This window comes from Ranitomeya imitator, chromosome 2 (assembly GCF_032444005.1).
Source record: "Ranitomeya imitator isolate aRanImi1 chromosome 2, aRanImi1.pri, whole genome shotgun sequence".
In the NCBI taxonomy this organism is placed as follows: domain Eukaryota; kingdom Metazoa; phylum Chordata; class Amphibia; order Anura; family Dendrobatidae; genus Ranitomeya; species Ranitomeya imitator.
In genome coordinates, this window is record NC_091283.1 from 499324748 (window position 1) to 499342721 (window position 17974).

A 17974-nucleotide genomic window follows, 5' to 3' on the forward strand; every position below is an offset into this window, starting at 1 on the left:
ATTTTTTGTTTTATTTGTTTTCTAAATTCTCCCTGAAAAAATCATTTTATTTTATTTGGTTTCTAAATTATTCCTGAAAAAATCATTTTTTTTGTATTTTTTTTTCTAAAGTCTCCCTGAAACAAAAAAAAAAAATCAAATCAGTGGGAGATTAATATTGCCCTTTCTGCTTGTGTGCCAGTCTTGACTCCTGGGTGTGCCATCTCTCTCTCTCCAATTGTGGGCCATAGAAAGCCTATTAATTTTTTTGCTTGATTTGGGTTCCAAAATCTACCTGAAAAAATCACTAAATCAATCAGTGGGAGATAAATATTGGCCTCTGGGCTTGTGTGCCACTCCTGACTCCTGTGTGCGTCCTCTCTCACTCAGTGGGCCCTACAAAGCCTATTTTTTTTTTTTGTTTTCTAAATTCTCCCTGAAACAATCATTTTATTTTATTTTGTTTCTAAATTCTTCCTGAAAAATTCATTTTTTTGTATTTTTTTCTTCTAAAGTCTCCCTGAAAAAAAAAAAAAAATCAAATCAGTGGGAGATTAATATTGCCCTTTCTGCTTGTGTGCCAGTCTTGACTCCTGGGTGTGCCATCTCTCTCTCTCTCTCCAATTGTGGGCCATAGAAAGCCTATTTATTTTTTTGCTTGATTTGGGTTCCAAAATCTACCTGAAAAAATCACTAAATCAATCAGTGGGAGATAAATATTGGCCTCTGGGCTTGTGTGCCACTCCTGACTCCTGTGTGCGTCATCTCTCACTCAGTGGGCCCTAGAAAGCCTATTTTTTGTTTTATTTGTTTTCTAAATTCTCCCTGAAAAAATCATTTTATTTTATTTGGTTTCTAAATTATTCCTGAAAAAATCTTTTTTTTTTTTTTTCTAAAGTCTCCCTGAAAAAAAAGAAAAAAAATCAAATCAGTGGGAGATTAATATTGCCCTTTCTGCTTGTGTGCCAGTCTTGACTCCTGGGTGTGCCATCTCTCTCTCTCTCTCTCCAATTGTGGGCCATAGAAAGCCTATTTATTTTTTTGCTTGATTTGGGTTCCAAAATCTACCTGAAAAAATCACTAAATCAATCAGTGGGAGATAAATATTGGCCTCTGGGCTTGTGTGCCACTCCTGACTCCTGTGTGCGTCATCTCTCACTCAGTGGGCCCTAGAAAGCCTATTTTTTGTTTTATTTGTTTTCTAAATTCTCCCTGAAAAAATCATTTTATTTTATTTGGTTTCTAAATTATTCCTGAAAAAATCATTTTTTTTGTATTTTTTTTTTCTAAAGTCTCCCTGAAACAAAAAAAAAAAAATCAAATCAGTGGGAGATTAATATTGCCCTTTCTGCTTGTGTGCCAGTCTTGACTCCTGGGTGTGCCATCTCTCTCTCTCTCTCCAATTGTGGGCCATAGAAAGCCTATTTATTTTTTTGCTTGATTTGGGTTCCAAAATCTACCTGAAAAAATCACTAAATCAATCAGTGGGAGATAAATATTGGCCTCTGGGCTTGTGTGCCACTCCTGACTCCTGTGTGCGTCATCTCTCACTCAGTGGGCCCTAGAAAGCCTATTTTTTGTTTTATTTGTTTTCTAAATTCTCCCTGAAAAAATCATTTTATTTTATTTGGTTTCTAAATTATTCCTGAAAAAATCATTTTTTTTGTATTTTTTTTTCTAAAGTCTCCCTGAAACAAAAAAAAAAAAATCAAATCAGTGGGAGATTAATATTGCCCTTTCTGCTTGTGTGCCAGTCTTGACTCCTGGGTGTGCCATCTCTCTCTCTCCAATTGTGGGCCATAGAAAGCCTATTAATTTTTTTGCTTGATTTGGGTTCCAAAATCTACCTGAAAAAATCACTAAATCAATCAGTGGGAGATAAATATTGGCCTCTGGGCTTGTGTGCCACTCCTGACTCCTGTGTGCGTCCTCTCTCACTCAGTGGGCCCTACAAAGCCTATTTTTTTTTTTTGTTTTCTAAATTCTCCCTGAAACAATCATTTTATTTTATTTTGTTTCTAAATTCTTCCTGAAAAATTCATTTTTTTGTATTTTTTTCTTCTAAAGTCTCCCTGAAAAAAAAAAAAAAATCAAATCAGTGGGAGATTAATATTGCCCTTTCTGCTTGTGTGCCAGTCTTGACTCCTGGGTGTGCCATCTCTCTCTCTCTCTCCAATTGTGGGCCATAGAAAGCCTATTTATTTTTTTGCTTGATTTGGGTTCCAAAATCTACCTGAAAAAATCACTAAATCAATCAGTGGGAGATAAATATTGGCCTCTGGGCTTGTGTGCCACTCCTGACTCCTGTGTGCGTCATCTCTCACTCAGTGGGCCCTAGAAAGCCTATTTTTTGTTTTATTTGTTTTCTAAATTCTCCCTGAAAAAATCATTTTATTTTATTTGGTTTCTAAATTATTCCTGAAAAAATCTTTTTTTTTTTTTTTTTCTAAAGTCTCCCTGAAAAAAAAGAAAAAAAATCAAATCAGTGGGAGATTAATATTGCCCTTTCTGCTTGTGTGCCAGTCTTGACTCCTGGGTGTGCCATCTCTCTCTCTCTCTCTCCAATTGTGGGCCATAGAAAGCCTATTTATTTTTTTGCTTGATTTGGGTTCCAAAATCTACCTGAAAAAATCACTAAATCAATCAGTGGGAGATAAATATTGGCCTCTGGGCTTGTGTGCCACTCCTGACTCCTGTGTGCGTCATCTCTCACTCAGTGGGCCCTAGAAAGCCTATTTTTTGTTTTATTTGTTTTCTAAATTCTCCCTGAAAAAATCATTTTATTTTATTTGGTTTCTAAATTATTCCTGAAAAAATCATTTTTTTTGTATTTTTTTTTTCTAAAGTCTCCCTGAAACAAAAAAAAAAAAAATCAAATCAGTGGGAGATTAATATTGCCCTTTCTGCTTGTGTGCCAGTCTTGACTCCTGGGTGTGCCATCTCTCTCTCTCTCTCCAATTGTGGGCCATAGAAAGCCTATTTATTTTTTTGCTTGATTTGGGTTCCAAAATCTACCTGAAAAAATCACTAAATCAATCAGTGGGAGATAAATATTGGCCTCTGGGCTTGTGTGCCACTCCTGACTCCTGTGTGCGTCATCTCTCACTCAGTGGGCCCTAGAAAGCCTATTTTTTGTTTTATTTGTTTTCTAAATTCTCCCTGAAAAAATCATTTTATTTTATTTGGTTTCTAAATTATTCCTGAAAAAATCATTTTTTTTGTATTTTTTTTTTCTAAAGTCTCCCTGAAACAAAAAAAAAAAAATCAAATCAGTGGGAGATTAATATTGCCCTTTCTGCTTGTGTGCCAGTCTTGACTCCTGGGTGTGCCATCTCTCTCTCTCCAATTGTGGGCCATAGAAAGCCTATTAATTTTTTTGCTTGATTTGGGTTCCAAAATCTACCTGAAAAAATCACTAAATCAATCAGTGGGAGATAAATATTGGCCTCTGGGCTTGTGTGCCACTCCTGACTCCTGTGTGCGTCCTCTCTCACTCAGTGGGCCCTACAAAGCCTATTTTTTTTTTTGTTTTCTAAATTCTCCCTGAAACAATCATTTTATTTTATTTTGTTTCTAAATTCTTCCTGAAAAATTCATTTTTTTGTATTTTTTTCTTCTAAAGTCTCCCTGAAAAAAAAAAAAATCAAATCAGTGGGAGATTAATATTGCCCATTCTGCTTGTGTGCCAGTCTTGACTCCTGGGTGTGCCATCTCTCTCTCTCTCTCCAATTGTGGGCCATAGAAAGCCTATTTATTTTTTTGCTTGATTTGGGTTCCAAAATCTACCTGAAAAAATCACTAAATCAATCAGTGGGAGATAAATATTGGCCTCTGGGCTTGTGTGCCACTCCTGACTCCTGTGTGCGTCATCTCTCACTCAGTGGGCCCTAGAAAGCCTATTTTTTGTTTTATTTGTTTTCTAAATTCTCCCTGAAAAAATCATTTTATTTTATTTGGTTTCTAAATTATTCCTGAAAAAATCATTTTTTTTGTATTTTTTTTTCTAAAGTCTCCCTGAAACAAAAAAAAAAAAATCAAATCAGTGGGAGATTAATATTGCCCTTTCTGCTTGTGTGCCAGTCTTGACTCCTGGGTGTGCCATCTCTCTCTCTCTCTCCAATTGTGGGCCATAGAAAGCCTATTTATTTTTTTGCTTGATTTGGGTTCCAAAATCTACCTGAAAAAATCACTAAATCAATCAGTGGGAGATAAATATTGGCCTCTGGGCTTGTGTGCCACTCCTGACTCCTGTGTGCGTCATCTCTCACTCAGTGGGCCCTAGAAAGCCTATTTTTTGTTTTATTTGTTTTCTAAATTCTCCCTGAAAAAATCATTTTATTTTATTTGGTTTCTAAATTATTCCTGAAAAAATCATTTTTTTTGTATTTTTTTTTTCTAAAGTCTCCCTGAAACAAAAAAAAAAAATCAAATCAGTGGGAGATTAATATTGCCCTTTCTGCTTGTGTGCCAGTATTGACTCCTGGGTGTGCCATCTCTCTCTCTCCAATTGTGGGCCATAGAAAGCCTATGAATTTTTTTGCTTGATTTGGGTTCCAAAATCTACCTGAAAAAATCACTAAATCAATCAGTGGGAGATAAATATTGGCCTCTGGGCTTGTGTGCCACTCCTGACTCCTGTGTGCGTCCTCTCTCACTCAGTGGGCCATAGAAAGTCTTTTTTTTTTTTTATTTGTTTTCTAAATTCTCCCTGAAACAATCATTTTATTTTATTTTGTTTCTAAATTCTTCCTGAAAAATTCATTTTTTTGTATTTTTTTTTCTAAAGTCTCCCTGAAAAAAAAAAAAAAAATCAAATCAGTGGGAGATTAATATTGCCCTTTCTGCTTGTGTGCCAGTCTTGACTCCTGGGTGTGCCATCTCTCTCTCTCTCTCCAATTGTGGGCCATAGAAAGCCTATTTATTTTTTTGCTTGATTTGGGTTCCAAAATCTACCTGAAAAAATCACTAAATCAATCAGTGGGAGATAAATATTGGCCTCTGGGCTTGTGTGCCACTCCTGACTCCTGTGTGCGTCATCTCTCACTCAGTGGGCCCTAGAAAGCCTATTTTTTGTTTTATTTGTTTTCTAAATTCTCCCTGAAAAAATCATTTTATTTTATTTGGTTTCTAAATTATTCCTGAAAAAATCATTTTTTTTGTATTTTTTTTTTCTAAAGTCTCCCTGAAACAAAAAAAAAAAAATCAAATCAGTGAGAGATTAATATTGCCCTTTCTGCTTGTGTGCCAGTCTTGACTCCTGGGTGTGCCATCTCTCTCTCTCCAATTGTGGGCCATAGAAAGCCTATTAATTTTTTTGCTTGATTTGGGTTCCAAAATCTACCTGAAAAAATCACTAAATCAATCAGTGGGAGATAAATATTGGCCTCTGGGCTTGTGTGCCACTCCTGACTCCTGTGTGCGTCCTCTCTCACTCAGTGGGCCCTACAAAGCCTATTTTTTTTTTTTGTTTTCTAAATTCTCCCTGAAACAATCATTTTATTTTATTTTGTTTCTAAATTCTTCCTGAAAAATTCATTTTTTTGTATTTTTTTCTTCTAAAGTCTCCCTGAAAAAAAAAAAAAAATCAAATCAGTGGGAGATTAATATTGCCCTTTCTGCTTGTGTGCCAGTCTTGACTCCTGGGTGTGCCATCTCTCTCTCTCTCTCCAATTGTGGGCCATAGAAAGCCTATTTATTTTTTTGCTTGATTTGGGTTCCAAAATCTACCTGAAAAAATCACTAAATCAATCAGTGGGAGATAAATATTGGCCTCTGGGCTTGTGTGCCACTCCTGACTCCTGTGTGCGTCATCTCTCACTCAGTGGGCCCTAGAAAGCCTATTTTTTGTTTTATTTGTTTTCTAAATTCTCCCTGAAAAAAATCATTTTATTTTATTTGGTTTCTAAATTATTCCTGAAAAAATCTTTTTTTTTTTTTTTTTTTTTTTCTAAAGTCTCCCTGAAAAAAAAGAAAAAAAATCAAATCAGTGGGAGATTAATATTGCCCTTTCTGCTTGTGTGCCAGTCTTGACTCCTGGGTGTGCCATCTCTCTCTCTCTCTCTCCAATTGTGGGCCATAGAAAGCCTATTTATTTTTTTGCTTGATTTGGGTTCCAAAATCTACCTGAAAAAATCACTAAATCAATCAGTGGGAGATAAATATTGGCCTCTGGGCTTGTGTGCCACTCCTGACTCCTGTGTGCGTCATCTCTCACTCAGTGGGCCCTAGAAAGCCTATTTTTTGTTTTATTTGTTTTCTAAATTCTCCCTGAAAAAATCATTTTATTTTATTTGGTTTCTAAATTATTCCTGAAAAAATTATTTTTTTTGTATTTTTTTTTTCTAAAGTCTCCCTGAAACAAAAAAAAAAAAATCAAATCAGTGGGAGATTAATATTGCCCTTTCTGCTTGTGTGCCAGTCTTGACTCCTGGGTGTGCCATCTCTCTCTCTCTCTCCAATTGTGGGCCATAGAAAGCCTATTTATTTTTTTGCTTGATTTGGGTTCCAAAATCTACCTGAAAAAATCACTAAATCAATCAGTGGGAGATAAATATTGGCCTCTGGGCTTGTGTGCCACTCCTGACTCCTGTGTGCGTCATCTCTCACTCAGTGGGCCCTAGAAAGCCTATTTTTTGTTTTATTTGTTTTCTAAATTCTCCCTGAAAAAATCATTTTATTTTATTTGGTTTCTAAATTATTCCTGAAAAAATCATTTTTTTTTGTATTTTTTTTTTCTAAAGTCTCCCTGAAACAAAAAAAAAAAAATCAAATCAGTGGGAGATTAATATTGCCCTTTCTGCTTGTGTGCCAGTCTTGACTCCTGGGTGTGCCATCTCTCTCTCTCCAATTGTGGGCCATAGAAAGCCTATTAATTTTTTTGCTTGATTTGGGTTCCAAAATCTACCTGAAAAAATCACTAAATCAATCAGTGGGAGATAAATATTGGCCTCTGGGCTTGTGTGCCACTCCTGACTCCTGTGTGCGTCCTCTCTCACTCAGTGGGCCCTACAAAGCCTATTTTTTTTTTTTTTGTTTTCTAAATTCTCCCTGAAACAATCATTTTATTTTATTTTGTTTCTAAATTCTTCCTGAAAAATTCATTTTTTTGTATTTTTTCTTCTAAAGTCTCCCTGAAAAAAAAAAAAAAATCAAATCAGTGGGAGATTAATATTGCCCTTTCTGCTTGTGTGCCAGTCTTGACTCCTGGGTGTGCCATCTCTCTCTCTCTCTCCAATTGTGGGCCATAGAAAGCCTATTTATTTTTTTGCTTGATTTGGGTTCCAAAATCTACCTGAAAAAATCACTAAATCAATCAGTGGGAGATAAATATTGGCCTCTGGGCTTGTGTGCCACTCCTGACTCCTGTGTGCGTCATCTCTCACTCAGTGGGCCCTAGAAAGCCTATTTTTTGTTTTATTTGTTTTCTAAATTCTCCCTGAAAAAATCATTTTATTTTATTTGGTTTCTAAATTATTCCTGAAAAAATCATTTTTTTTTGTATTTTTTTTTCTAAAGTCTCCCTGAAACAAAAAAAAAAAAATCAAATCAGTGGGAGATTAATATTGCCCTTTCTGCTTGTGTGCCAGTCTTGACTCCTGGGTGTGCCATCTCTCTCTCTCTCTCCAATTGTGGGCCATAGAAAGCCTATTTATTTTTTTGCTTGATTTGGGTTCCAAAATCTACCTGAAAAAATCACTAAATCAATCAGTGGGAGATAAATATTGGCCTCTGGGCTTGTGTGCCACTCCTGACTCCTGTGTGCGTCATCTCTCACTCAGTGGGCCCTAGAAAGCCTATTTTTTGTTTTATTTGTTTTCTAAATTCTCCCTGAAAAAATCATTTTATTTTATTTGGTTTCTAAATTATTCCTGAAAAAATCATTTTTTTTGTATTTTTTTTTCTAAAGTCTCCCTGAAACAAAAAAAAAAAAATCAAATCAGTGGGAGATTAATATTGCCCTTTCTGCTTGTGTGCCAGTCTTGACTCCTGGGTGTGCCATCTCTCTCTCTCCAATTGTGGGCCATAGAAAGCCTATTAATTTTTTTGCTTGATTTGGGTTCCAAAATCTACCTGAAAAAATCACTAAATCAATCAGTGGGAGATAAATATTGGCCTCTGGGCTTGTGTGCCACTCCTGACTCCTGTGTGCGTCCTCTCTCACTCAGTGGGCCCTACAAAGCCTATTTTTTTTTTTTGTTTTCTAAATTCTCCCTGAAACAATCATTTTATTTTATTTTGTTTCTAAATTCTTCCTGAAAAATTCATTTTTTTGTATTTTTTTCTTCTAAAGTCTCCCTGAAAAAAAAAAAAAAATCAAATCAGTGGGAGATTAATATTGCCCTTTCTGCTTGTGTGCCAGTCTTGACTCCTGGGTGTGCCATCTCTCTCTCTCTCTCCAATTGTGGGCCATAGAAAGCCTATTTATTTTTTTGCTTGATTTGGGTTCCAAAATCTACCTGAAAAAATCACTAAATCAATCAGTGGGAGATAAATATTGGCCTCTGGGCTTGTGTGCCACTCCTGACTCCTGTGTGCGTCATCTCTCACTCAGTGGGCCCTAGAAAGCCTATTTTTTGTTTTATTTGTTTTCTAAATTCTCCCTGAAAAAATCATTTTATTTTATTTGGTTTCTAAATTATTCCTGAAAAAATCATTTTTTTTGTATTTTTTTTTCTAAAGTCTCCCTGAAAAAAAAAAAAAAAAAATCAAATCAGTGGGAGATTAATATTGCCCTTTCTGCTTGTGTGCCAGTCTTGACTCCTGGGAGTGCCATCTCTCTCTCTCCAATTGTGGGCCATAGAAAGCCTATTAATTTTTTTGCTTGATTTGGGTTCCAAAATCTACCTGAAAAAATCACTAAATCAATCAGTGGGAGATAAATATTGGCCTCTGGGCTTGTGTGCCACTCCTGACTCCTGTGTGCGTCCTCTTTCACTCAGTGGGCCATAGAAAGTCTTTTTTTTTTTTTATTTGTTTTCTAAATTCTCCCTGAAACAATCATTTCATTTTATTTGGTTTATAAATTCTTCCTTAAAAAATCATTTTTTTTAATTATTTTTTTTTTTCTAAAGTCTCCTTGTTAAAAAAAATAAAAACAAATCAGTGGGAGATTCAGGCCGGCTTCACACTCAGCGTATGAAAATACGGTCCGTATATTACGGCCGTAATACGCTGAAATGTCCCGAAAATAGTGGTCCGTAGCTCCTCCGTAGGCAGGGTGTGTCAGCGTTTTTTGCGCATGGCATCCTCCGTATGTAATCCGTATGGCATCCGTACTGCGTGGTTTTCTCGCAGGCTTGCAAAACCAACATACCGCTATAGAAATGATCCATGTGTCCCAAAAAGAAAAAAATATATATATATACTGTCTATATATATATATATATATATATATATATATATATATATATATATGTCATTAGACACATATATGTATATACAGTGGGGCAAAAAAGTATTTAGTCAGTCAGCAATAGTGCAAGTTCCACCACTTAAAAAGATGAGAGGCGTCTGTAATTTACATCATAGGTAGACCTCAACTATGGGAGACAACTGAGAAAAAAAAATCCAGAAAATCACATTGTCTGTTTTTTTTAACATTTTATTTGCATATTATGGTGGAAAATAAGTATTTGGTCAGAAACAAAATTTCATCTCAATACTTTGTAATATATCCTTTGTTGGCAATGACAGAGGTCAAACGTTTTCTGTAAGTCTTCACAAGGTTGCCACACACTGTTGTTGGTATGTTGGCCCATTCCTCCATGCAGATCTCCTCTAGAGCAGTGATGTTTTTGGCTTTTCGCTTGGCAACACGGACTTTCAACTCCCTCCAAAGGTTTTCTATAGGGTTGAGATCTGGAGACTGGTTAGGCCACTCCAGGACCTTGAAATGCTTCTTACGAAGCCACTTCTTCGTTGCCCTGGCGGTATGCTTTGGATCATTGTCATGTTGAAAGACCCAGCCACGTTTCATCTTCAATGCCCTTGCTGATGGAAGGAGGTTTGCACTCAAAATCTCACGATACATGGCCCCATTCATTCTTTCATGTACCCGGATCAGTCGTCCTGGCCCCTTTGCAGAGAAACAGCCCCAAAGCATGATGTTTCCACCACCATGCTTTACAGTAGGTATGGTGTTTGATGGATGCAACTCAGTATTCTTTTTCCTCCAAACACGACAAGTTGTGTTTCTACCAAACAGTTACAGTTTGGTTTTATCAGACCATAGGAAATTCTCCCAAAACTCCTCTGGATCATCCAAATGCTCTCTAGCAAAATTCAGACGGGCCCGGACATGTACTGGCTTAAGCAGTGGGACACGTCTGGCACTGCAGGATCTGAGTCCATGGTGGCGTAGTGTGTTACTTATGGTAGGCCTTGTTACATTGGTCCCAGCTCTCTGCAGTTCATTCACTAGGTCTCCCCGCGTGGTTCTGGGATTTTTGCTCACCGTTCTTGTGATCATTCTGACCCCACGGGGTGGGATTTTGCGTGGAGCCCCAGATCGAGGGAGATTATCAGTGGTCTTGTATGTCTTCCATTTTCTAATTATTGCTCCCACTGTTGATTTCTTCACTCCAAGCTGGTTGGCTATTGCAGATTCAGTCTTCCCAGCCTGGTGCAGGGCTACAATTTTGTTTCTGGTGTCCTTTGACAGCTCTTTGGTCTTCACCATAGTGGAGTTTGGAGTCAGACTGTTTGAGGGTGTGCACAGGTGTCTTTTTATACTGATAACAAGTTTAAACAGGTGCCATTACTACAGGTAATGAGTGAAGGAAAGAGGAGACTCTTAAAGAAGAAGTTACAGGTCTGTGAGAGCCAGAAATCTTGATTGTTTGTTTCTGACCAAATACTTATTTTCCACCATAATATGCAAAGAAAATGATAAAAAAACAGACAATGTGATTTTCTGGATTTTTTTTTCTCAGTTTGTCTCCCATAGTTGAGGTCTACCTATGATGTAAATTACAGACGCCTCTCATCTTTTTAAGTGGTGGAACTTGCACTATTGCTGACTGACTAAATACTTTTTTGCCCCACTGTATATTAATATTTATTCCAGCGCTATACAGCTTGAAAGCCGGTAATTCAATTACCGACTTTTTCTTTCTCCTTCTTAAATCCCGACATGATTTGAGACATGGTTTACATACAGTAAACCATGTCTTCTCTCCATTTTTTTTGCAGATTCCACACTACTAATGTCAGTAGTGTGTATCTGCAAAATTTGGCCGTTCTAGCTCTTAAAATAAAGGGTTAAATGGTGGAAAAAATTGGCGTGGGCTCCCGCGCAATTTTCTCCGCCAGAGTAGTAAAGCCAGTGACTGAGGGCAGATATTAATAGCCTGGAGAGGGTCCACGGTTATTGGCCCCCCCCTGGCTAAAAATATCTGCCCCCAGCCACCCCAGAAAAGGCACATCTGGAAGATGCGCCTATTCTGGCACTTGGCCACTCTCTTCCCATTCCCGTGTAGCGGTGGGATATGGGGTAATGAAGGGTTAATGCCACCTTGCTATTGTAAGGTGACATTAAGCCTAATTAATAATGGAGAGGCGTCAATTATGACACCTATCCATTATTAATCCAATTGAATGAAAGGGTTAAATAAAACACAAACACATTATTTATAATTATTTTAATGAAATAAAAACAATGGTTGTTGGAGTATTTTATTCTACGCCCAATCCAATCACTGAAGACCCTCGTTCTGTGAAAGAAAAAACATAATAAACCAACAATATACTTACCCTCCGCAGATCTGTAACGTCCAACGATGTAAATCCTTCTGAAGGGGTTAAAACATTTTGCAGCAAGGAGCTTTGCTAATGCAGGCTGCTCCTCGCTGCAAAACCCCGGGGAATGAGTCTAAATATAGATCAATGAGCTATATTTAGCTTCATTTGCGGTGAGGCGCCCTCTGCTGGCTGTTTATAGATCGTGGGAACTTGCCTAGAAAGCCTGGGAGCTTTCTAGGAAATTTCCCACGATCTATGAACATCCAGCAGAGGGCGCCTCACCGCAAATGAAGCTAAATATAGCTCATTGATCTATATTTAGACTCATTCCCCGGGGTTTTGCAGCGAGGAGCAGCCTGCATTAGCAAAGCTCCTTGCTGCAAAATGTTTTAACCCCTTCAGAAGGATTTACATCGTTGGACGTTACAGATCTGCGGAGGGTAAGTATATTGTTGGTTTATTATGTTTTTTCTTTCACAGAACGAGGGTCTTCAGTGATTGGATTGGGCGTAGAATAAAATACTCCAACAACCATTGTTTTTATTTCATTAAAATGATTTTAAATAATGTGTTTGTGTTTTATTTAACCCTTTCATTCAATTGGATTAATAATGGATAGGTGTCATAATTGACGCCTCTCCATTATTAATTAGGCTTAATGTCACCTTACAATAGCAAGGTGGCATTAACCCTTCATTACCCCATATCCCACCGCTACACGGGAATGGGAAGAGAGTGGCCAAGTGCCAGAATAGGCGCATCTTCCAGATGTGCCTTTTCTGGGGTGGCTGGGGGCAGATATTTTTAGCCGGGGGGGGGGGGGGGGGCAATAACCATGGACCCTCTCCAGGCTATTAATATCTGCCCTCAGTCACTGGCTTTACTACTCTGGCGGAGAAAATGGCGCGGGAGCCCACGCCAATTTTTTCCGCCATTTAACCCTTTATTTTAAGAGCTAGAACGGCCAAATTTTGCAGATACACACTACTGACAGTAGTGTGGAATCTGCAAAAAAAATGGAGAGAAGACATGGTTTACTGTATGTAAACCATGTCTCAAATCATGTCGGGTTATAGGAAGGAGAAAGAAAAAGCCGGTAATTGAATTACCGGCTTTCAAGCTGTATAGCGCTGGAATAAATAGTAATATATATACATATATGTGTCTCACTGACACATATATATATATATATATACCTATTCTATGTGTACACATTTATTCTACCTATTGGACTGTAAGCTGTCAGTGTGATTTTACTGTACACCGCACTGAATTACCGGCTTTTCTCTCTAACAGCGCTGCGTATTTCTCGCAAGTCACACTGCTTGTCCGTGTGAAATCCGTATTTTTCACGCTTCCATAGACTTTCATTGGCGTATTTCTTGCGCAGTACGGTGACAAACGCAGCATGCTGCGATTTTGTACGGCCGTAGAAAGCCGTATAATACTGATCAGTAAAATGCGGCAGATAGGAGCAGGGGCATAGAGAATAATTGTGCCGTATTTTTTGTGAGTTTTACGGACGTAGTTTCTGCGCTCTTACGTCCGTAAAACTCGCAAGTGTGAAGCCGGCCTCATATTTACATTTGCGCTTCAGTGACAGTCCTGCGTGTGTGGCATCTCTCTCATTTGTTGCCACCAACAACAGAGTGTGTAACATTGTGCCTGATTTTCGTTGTGGTCTCACCCACCTGTAAAGGGGTAGCTAAATCATACTGAAGTTATAGCTCACCGTGTAAGTTGTGTGACAGCAACAAATACCGTTAGTTTGGTAACGTATTTAAAAAAATGAGGAAGTCTGGTGGAAGAGGTCGTGGCCGGGGGCGTTCATTGTCAGCTGGTAATGAGGGTAGTGGTAGTGGTGGAGCATCAGGTGGTCGTGGGAAAAAAAATATTGCACCTAAGTCTGGAGCTGTGGAGCCAGGTTCGTCGTCTGGCTACACAAGGCCTCGAACGCTCCCTTTTCTGGGAGTAGGAAAACCGCTTTTAAAGCCGGAGCAGCAAGAGCAAGTTTTGGCTTATCTTGCTGACTCAGCCTCTAGCTCTTTTGCCTCCTCTCGTGAAACTGGTAAAAGGAAAAGCAGCACGTCGTTAGTGGATGTTCACGGTCAGGGACAAGTCGCTTCCTTGTCCTCTTCAGCAAAAACAACAACAGAGAAGAATGCAGCAGGCGACACAACGGGTTACTCCATGGAGCTCTTTACACATACCGTCCCTGGCTTAGAAAGTGAAGCAGTTAACAGTCCATGCCCATTACAAGTTGAATCTGACATGGAGTGCACTGATGCACAGCCACAGCCAGACTACTATGCTGGTCCTTTGACTCAGACCACAACATTGCCCTCGCAGGGTGCTGATCAAGAATCAGACCCTGATGAGACTATGTTGCCCCATCACGAACGCTATACCACCGACCGACACGGTGACACAGACGAAGTTGCACACGAGCTACAAGAAGAGGTAATAGATGACCCAGTTCTTGACCCCGATTGGCAGCCATTGGGGGAACAGGGTGCAGGCGGCAGCAGTTCTGAAGCGGAGGAGGAGGGGCCGCAGCAGGCATCAACATCGCAACAGGTTCCATCTGCCGGGCCCGTATCTTGCCCAAAACGCGTGGCAAAGTCAAAACCTGTTGGAGGACAGCGTGGCCATCCGGTTAAAGCTCAGTCTGCAATGCCTGAAAAGGTATCCGATGCTAGAAAGAGTGCAGTCTGGCATTTTTTTAACCCCTTCAAGACCCAGCCTATTTTGACCTTAAAGACCTTGCCGTTTTTTGCAATTCTGACCAGTGTCCCTTTATGAGGTAATAACTCAGGAACGCTTCAACGGATCCTAGCGGTTCTGAGATTGTTTTTTCGTGACATATTGGGCTTCATGTTAGTGGTAAATTTAGGTCAATAAATTCTGCGTTTATTTGTGATAAACACGGAAATTTGGCGAAAATTTTGAAAATTTCGCAATTTTCACATTTTGAATTTTTATTCTGTTAAACCAGAGAGATATGTGACACAAAATAGTTAATAAATAACATTTCCCACATGTTTACTTTACATCAGCACAATTTTGGAAACAAAATTTTTTTTTGTTAGGAAGTTATAAGGGTTAAAATTCGACCAGCGATTTGTCATTTTTACAACGAAATTTACAAAACCATTTTTTTTAGGGACCACCTCACATTTGAAGTCAGTTTGAGGGGTCTATATGGCTGAAAATACCCAAAAGTGACACCATTCTAAAAACTGCACCCCTCAAGGTACTCAAAACCACATTCAAGAAGTTTATTAACCCTTCAGGTGCTTCACAGCAGCAGAAGCAACATGGAAGGAAAAAATGAACATTTAACTTTTTAGTCACAAAAATTATCTTTTAGCAACAATTTTTTTATTTTCCCAATGGTAAAAGGAGAAACTGAACCATGAAAGTTGTTGTCCAATTTGTCCTGAGTACGCTGATACCTCATATGTGGGGGTAAACCACTGTTTTGGCGCATGGCAGGGCTTGGAAGGGAAGGAGCGCCATTTGACTTTTTGAATCAAAAATTGGCTCCACTCTTTAGCGGACACCATGTCACGTTTGGAGAGCCCCCGTGTGCCTAAAAATTGGAGCTCCCCCACAAGTGACCCCATTTTGGAAACTAGACGCCCCAAGGAACTTATCTAGATGCATAGTGAGCACTTTGAACCCCCAGGTGCTTCACAAATTGATCCGTAAAAATGAAAAAGTACTTTTTTTTCACAAAAAAATTCTTTTAGCCTCAATTTTTTCATTTTCACGTGGGCAACAGGATAAAATGGATCCTAAAATGAGTTGGGCAATTTCTCCTGAGTACACCAATACCTCACATGTGGAGGTAAACCACTGTTTGGGCACATGGTAAGGCTCGGAAGGGAAGGAGCGCCATTTGACTTTTTGAATGAAAAATTATTTCCATCGTTAGCGGACACCATGTCGCGTTTGGATAGCTCCTGTGTGCCTAAACATTGGCGCTCCCCCACAAGTGACCCCATTTTGGAAACTAGACCCCCCAAGGAACTAATTTAGATGCCTAGTGAGCACTTTAAACCCTCAGGTGCTTCACAAATTGATCTGTAAAAATGAAAAAGTAATTTTTTTTCACAAAAAAATTCTTTTCGCCTCAATTTTTTCATTTTCACATGGGCAGTAGGATAAAATGGATCATAAAATTTGTTGGGCAATTTCTCCCGAGTACGCCGATACCTCATATGTGGGGGTAAACCACTGTTTGGGCACTCGGCAGGGCTCGGAAGAGAAGGCGCGCCATTTGACTTTTTGAATGGAAAATTAGCTCCAATTGTTAGCGGACACCATGTCGCGTTTGGAGAGCCCCTGTGTGCCTAAACATTGGAGCTCCCGCACAAGTGACCCCATTTTGGAAACTAGACCCCCCAAGGAACTTATCTAGATGCATATTGAGCACTTTAAACCCCCAGGTGCTTCACAGAAGTTTATAACGCAGAGCCATGAAAATAAAAAATAATTTTTCTTTCCTCAAAAATGATTTTTTAGCCTGGAATTTCCTATTTTGCCAAGGATAATAGGAGAAATTGGACCCCAAATATTGTTGTCCAGTTTGTCCTGAGTACGCTGATACCCCATATGTGGGGGTAAACCACTGTTTGGGCGCACGGCAGGGCTCGGAAGGGATGGCACGCCATTTGGCTTTTTAAATGGAAAATTAGCTCCAATCATTAGCGGACACCATGTCACGTTTGGAGAGCCCCTGTGTGCCTAAACATTGGAGATCCCCCAGAAATGACACCATTTTAGAAACTAGACCCCCAAAGGAACTAATCTAGATGTGTGGTGAGGACTTTGAACCCCCAAGTGCTTCACAGAAGTTTATAACGCAGAGCCATGAAAATAAAAAAAAAAATTATTTTCTCAAAAATGATCTTTTAGCCTGCAATTTTTTATTTTCCCAAGGGTAACAGGAGAAATTTGACCCCAAAAGTTGTTTTCCAGTTTCTCCTGAGTACGCTGATACCCCATATGTGGGGGTAAATCACTGTTTGGGCACATGCCGGGGCTCGGAAGTGAAGTAGTGACGTTTTGAAATGCAGACTTTGATGGAATGCTCTGTGGGCGTCACGTTGCGTTTGCAGAGCCCCTGATGTGGCTTAACAGTAGAAACCCCCCACAAGTGACCCCATTTTGGAAACTAGACCCCCAAAGGAACTTATCTAGATGTGTGGTGAGCACTTTGAACCCCCAAGTGCTTCATAGAAGTTTATAATGCAGAGCCGTGAAAATAATAAATACGTTTTCTTTCCTCAAAAATAATTATTTAGCCCAGAATTTTTTAATTTTCCCAAGGGTAACAGGAGAAATTTGACCCCAATATTTGTTGTCCAGTTTCTCCTGAGTACGGTGATACCCCATATGTGGGGGTAAACTACTGTTTGGGCACATGCCGGGGCTTGGAATTGAAGTAGTGACGTTTTGAAATGCAGACTTTGATGGAATGCTCTGCGGGCGTCACGTTGCGTTTGCAGAGCCCCTGATGTGCCTAAACAGTAGAAACCCCCCACAAGTGACCCCATTTTGGAAACTAGACCCTGAAAGGAACTTATCTAGATGTGTGATGAGCACTTTGAACCCCCAAGTGCTTCATAGAAGTTTATAATGCAGAGCCGTGAAAATAATAAATACGTTTTCTTTCCTCAAAAATAATTATTTAGCCCAGAATATTTTATTTTCCCAAGGGTTACAGGAGAAATTGGACCCCAAAAGTTGTTGTCCAGTTTCTCCTGAGTACGCTGATACCCCATATGTGGGGGTAAACCACTGTTTGGGCACACGTCGGGGCTCAGAAGGGAAGTAGTCACTTTTGAAATGCAGACTTTGATGGAATGGTCTGCGGGTGTCACGTTGCGTTTGCAGAGCCCCTGGTGTGCCTAAACAGTAGAAACCCCCCACAAGTGACCCCATTTTAGAAACTAGACCCCCCAAGGAACTTATCTAGATATGTGGTGAGCACTTTGAACCTCCAAGTGCTTCACAGACGTTTACAACGCAGAGCCGTGAAAATAAAAAATCATTTTTCTTTCCTCAAAAATTATGTTTTAGCAAGCATTTTTTTATTTTCACAAGGGTAACAGGAGAAATTGGACCCCAGTAATTGTTGCGCAGTTTGTCCTGAGTATGCTGGTACCCCATATGTGGGGGTAAACCACTGTTTGGGCACACGTCAGGGCTCGGAAGTGAGGGAGCACCATTTGACTTTTTGAATACGAGA